This window comes from Salvia hispanica, chromosome 6 (genome assembly GCF_023119035.1).
Source record: "Salvia hispanica cultivar TCC Black 2014 chromosome 6, UniMelb_Shisp_WGS_1.0, whole genome shotgun sequence".
NCBI classification, from domain to species: domain Eukaryota; kingdom Viridiplantae; phylum Streptophyta; class Magnoliopsida; order Lamiales; family Lamiaceae; genus Salvia; species Salvia hispanica.
Window position 1 is genome coordinate 24,002,184 of NC_062970.1, and position 5,432 is coordinate 24,007,615.

The window sequence follows — 5,432 nt, forward strand, 5'->3', positions numbered from 1 at the left end:
ACACTTCTATTCCCAAGAAGTATTTCAGTGCTCCTAGATGAATTTGAACAAGTTCTCCTTCAAACTCTGAATTTCTTTCACATCGTCTCCAGTAATAATCATGTCATCAACGTAAATAATCAGACATGTTACCTTGTTGTCTCTCCTTTTTGTGAAGAGTATGTGGTCAGAATGGCTTTGCTTGAATCCATATTTAGTCATTGCCTAGCAAAATCTTCTGAACCAAATTTGCGGAGACTGCTTTAACCCATACAATGTCTTCCGTAGTCGATAGATTTCTCCTTCTCCATACTCTTCCGAGAATCCTAGGGGAACTTCTATGTAAACCTCCTTATTGCTTTCCAAATCTCCATGGAGTAATGCATTTGTGACATCGAACTGGTGTAGAGGCCAATCTTTGCACACTGCTACATATAGTAGGGCTCGCACAATTTCCATCTTAGCAACTGGGGAGAATGTTTCTTCATAATCAACTCCATACACTTGCGTGTATCCTTTCGCCACAAGTCACGCCTTGTATCTCTCGATTGAACCATCTGCTCTTCTTTTTATTGTGAATATCCATCGACATCCAACTGGCTTCTTTCCTTTGCGCAATGTGCGTTTCTCCCATGTGCCATTTTTTACAAGGGCATCAATCTCCTTTTTGGCTTCTCTCCAATGTTTGTGCTTTCTAGCCTCTTCAAATGATAGTGGGATTTTTTCCTCCTCATATAGGGCAGCTTCGAATGGCAGAGCCATTTATGATAGATGACCTTGAGCAATATTTGATACTGCATATTTTGCCTTTCTCCCTTTCCAATCTAGTGAGTATCAAACTTCGTAAATTTCTGAAAACCACACAAAAAGATAAATTAAAACTTTGCAATTCTTATGCCTACTCCATTTTGAGTGTTGGTGAGATTTAACTTTGGACCTTTAACCACAGTAATAACCACGCAGCTACTAACCTATATCATCCTCAGAAAGCTATTTATCTATAATAAATTAACTTCGAGGAGAGATCCCTCTTGTACTCCTGGGAGGTAATTCATATGGTTCTCCAGTAACCTCATTTCTTCCACTTGTTCCACATTCTTCATTATTGTTCCTATCAATATAAGTCTGTTGTGAAGGTTTTATGAAAATCTGAACTGTTTACATCAGGAATCAAAGAAGGGGATAATGGTTGGACGACGTCACCTTGCTGTTCGTTCTGTATCACAGGGCTTGACGGCCCGGCGGTGCTGCTAACTTCCTCTGTTGGACCAATGATAAGGCTCATTTCATGCATCGGTTATGGGGTTAAATTATGTGATTTTAATGAACTAACACACGTTTAAAAGTTTAGGTGGGTAGAGAATCTACTAGGCCAAGGGAACGGATGAAAAATCTACAAGGCAGAGGAAACCGAAGAAAATGGAGTGAAGAAGCCAGCTTGCAACCGGACCCAGGGGATTACAGGAGCAAAGGCGGGAGTAGAGGTGTTAACTGGGCCGGGCCGGCCTGGCCCAGCGACTTTTAAGCCCAGCCCGGGCCAGGCCCATGTCGGTGGCGGTCCGGGCTGGGCCTGGGATTTGATCTAAATAATGGGCCCAGTCTGAGCCCGGGCCCAGTTGGTAAGTGGGCCGAGCTGGGCCGGGCCGGGCCGGGCCTGCGCTGGGCCAAGTCAAAATTTTCATTGTGCACACTTAACATTAATTAATCTATATAAAAAGTACATAGTTTAATCAAGATTATGCTTCAATTTAATATATTCCAAACGCATAAATGTAATATAATTCCATAAAATTAGTTATCATAACATATTATAATTATGGAACGATTTTGAATTGAGAGAAATCAATTATCTACTAAAATCTATAATTATGCAAATCAATTAACCATTAATATTTATAATTATGCAAATCAAATGTAATTATGGAAATCAAACTTGTTATAAGTTTTAATAGGTTGACTAATTAAATTAATTGATTATTTTTGCATAATATCATTAATAAAATTTATGATTATCTAACAAATATAAAATAAGCATGCATCTTGTAACACCCAAAAAAAAAAGCCCTTAGTCGGAAATTGATTTTCCGATTAGGAAACTGGAGAATCAAGACTCTTGCCGAATAATTCGCTATTGAAAATAGTGGTTGTAACATCCCAAAAGTGACCGACCCTAGACGGAATTTGTTATTTCAATTGAAAAATTTGAAGAAAAAAGTAAAAAATAAAATAAAATTCATAATTATTGTAAGTTTATAATGTTATGAGAATTGAGATTTTGAAATATTATATTGAGTTTTGTTTGTGTACGAGGAAATTTAGTATTGGGATTAATACAAAGGTAACATTGAAGAGTAGAAGAAATTAAATAGATGTTGGGTACATATTGAATTAGATGCCTATAACTAAAGAATTGTATATGAAATAATTTAACTATCCTCTTCTCAATCAAAGTGGCGTGTAATGAGGAGAAAATAAGCTTCAACTTGAAACCTTAATCTAGATTAGTCTAGAGAAATTGAGTAATTCTTAAGTGATGAAAGAGTGCCACATGTCATAGGTTTTTACCATTTGTTAATATAAGACTTTTTAAAAATACCAAATGCAACTTTCTCTCCCTCACTCTCTCTCGATATTTTTTTTTCTCCCTCAAAATAAACCACAGCTTCCATTATCTTGAACCTCCATAACTAATTTTTCTCGAATTGTCAAGTTTATCTGCGGATCGGTTTAATCACTCATGCAATCGACAGGTTTATCAAGGTATTACATTACATTGACCTAGCTTACTCCTGAAGCATATAAATTAATGAAACCTTAGGAATTGTGAATTGTATATATGCGATTTTTGGGATTAAGATAGGAGATGAATTCAACCTTTGATTCTATTGGTCAATAGAGGTTTGTTGGTGGTGATTTAGTAGGTTTTTATGTTGGAAATGGAAGAATGGTTCACTTGTTCTTCCTGGCTGTAGTGATCGACACCATAATTGGTTAGGATTTGTTTAGAATTGGACACTAGATTGGAAAATAAGCCTAAAGTGATTTTATTAAAAATTATTATGATGATTTAGTATACTTCTGAAATTTTGTCAGTAGGCCTAACTTACTAGTTTAGGATTTTGGTTAATCATATTTCTAAATACAATTAACATATGTCAATATTGGGATGAATTAAGCTTAACAATGGAGTTTTTTTTAAGCGATGATTAGAGTCGAGATGCTATTATTTAGCATAATGATCAAAATTAAGAGGAAACTAGGTTGATAAGATTAGCGAATTTAGTTAGCAGTTTTGATCATGAGGGTATAGTTTAAGTAGAGATATTGAAGTATCTTATTGAGAACTTTCGAAGCAAGATTAGTAATTTTTAGAAATTAGTACATAAGTGTATACATTCTGTGAATAGTGGTGTGAATATGAATTTGATATGTGCTTGAAATCATAATGTACATAAGGTGTGTGATTAATCTGGGAATTAATTGGAGTCTTTTGGTATAATTAGGGAATTTATGAAATTAACCCATAAATAGTATCTTGTGAATAGCAAAAGAATATTTGGTGTTTCTATTTGAAAGTTTTAATGAGAGAAAATGGATAAATAGTGAATTTATATTACAAATGATAACATACAGATTGAATGTAATTAATATGAGTTGCTTATGAGTAGAATATAAGGCGGAGGATTATGGACGGTGGTAAAATGATGGGATAAGGATTGGAAGAGAAAAGGGTGTGAAGTGACTGGAACGTAAAGGTGGTCAAATGGATTATGCTCATAAGCCTGACAGGTAGCATGCTCAGCACTTAAATGGCCTAATTCTCTTATGTTCTTTAATGTGCTTATTATATGACATATTATCTTGGTAAATTATGAGTAATTATGTGATAGAAGACTTATGAAGCAAAATATGAGAATATGATGATTGAATGATTTGGTAATATAATATGCAAATGGAAGAATATGATTGTGACTGTAGATAAATGTGGAAATGAGCATTAAGGTGAATATGATAAATGATATATGATGATGAGATGTATACAAATATGATTACATGTGATGAGGTCTGATTTGTCTTGTGTTATGTTGGATATAAGTATTGATACAAAAATAAGTATATTTGACTGTGTTTATGCCCCGTGCTTGAGTGTATTATGTGGGTACAATTGGCGTGTCATAGGACTGCAGCGCTGCATAATCTGAGATCACTCATCTTCTGGACGATCGAAGTGAGGATCGTTCTGATCTGTCTGATATCTTGATATCTGATTATCTGTCTACACCCTAAATGGGTGGTCTGTGTGGAGTCCTCTCGAGGACAAAATCCGCTTTTGCATCTGATTCTGATATTCTGATTCTGATTTTTTTTCTGATCTGGTTAGTGTACCCTAGTCTGTCACTAAGCACTTAATGGGGCAATATGTGTTTGATTATGTGAAAATGTTTGTGATCTATATGTGTTTGTGTGTGAAATAATAATTTGTGATACGCATTTTACTTTGTATTCTACCCTGTTGGTTTACGAAGTGATATATAATTATAAATCTGGTAAATTCCATAAATCCCATGAGATAGAGGATGATGACTGTTGATCATATGTTCTGGGATTGATCTTACTCATTGTTGGTTTCTGGGCATGGATAGTTATTGGGGAAATACTGCTTAAATTATGTTAGAAATTAATAAAATGAAAATAATATGATAGAGGTGGTGATAATTGGTAAATAAAACAATAATAAGGATTTTTTAGAATTTTTTTAGTTGTATGATTATTACTTGAAGAGAATTTTGGCTTAAGTGTTGATTGTGCTACAGGTTAGTTGGTATTGAAGAGTACCAGTCGATATTTGTTCATTTCTGTCTCAGCGCTGCATCTTTGGTGGATCACTTAGCTCTATTAGAGATAGATCTTTCGAATCGTTAGTTGTGGCATGTTAGCACTAAATTCTGTACTAAGTTATTTCCGCTGTAAATGTAAATATTAAATAATCATTTAAGTATTTGGTTTTGAATGGTTTTCAAAATGAAAATTTTGAATTTGCTATACTTGACGGGTGACATTACCTATTCGGCCTGCCGACGCCGAGTAGGGGGTGTTACACATCTAACAATATATTAATAGAGATGGATGTGAATGAAATAATATCTAATCTTCATTGTAGACTCATATACATATATACTACTCCACTTAGGCATAATTTATATATACATACATATTACAATTTTCATAAATATAGATAACTAATCAATCACTATATTTATGGAACTATATTTGGTAGAAATAAATTATTAACAACTAATCTTTTTATTATACATATCAGAACAATTATACCACAATCAATTCTAGGATCCTCGGTATCTAAAAAGAAGATAGTCAGTAACTATTCTCTATAATTATGAAAATCAAATTTATTAGTATAAGTTTTGATTTAAGTTGAGTAATAATTGATTAAT

General features: G+C 34.0%; 1 long non-coding RNA gene across 1 annotated transcript; it reads left to right on the top strand.

Moving 5' to 3' along the window:
- The first annotated feature begins 2,570 nt into the window (after nucleotides 1-2,570).
- Nucleotides 2,571-4,987, top strand: LOC125193646. Its single transcript, XR_007171604.1, has 3 exons — nucleotides 2,571-2,739; nucleotides 3,648-3,768; nucleotides 4,794-4,987. It is a non-coding gene; the product is annotated as an uncharacterized LOC125193646 (long non-coding RNA).
- The last annotated feature ends 445 nt before the right edge of the window (nucleotides 4,988-5,432 follow it).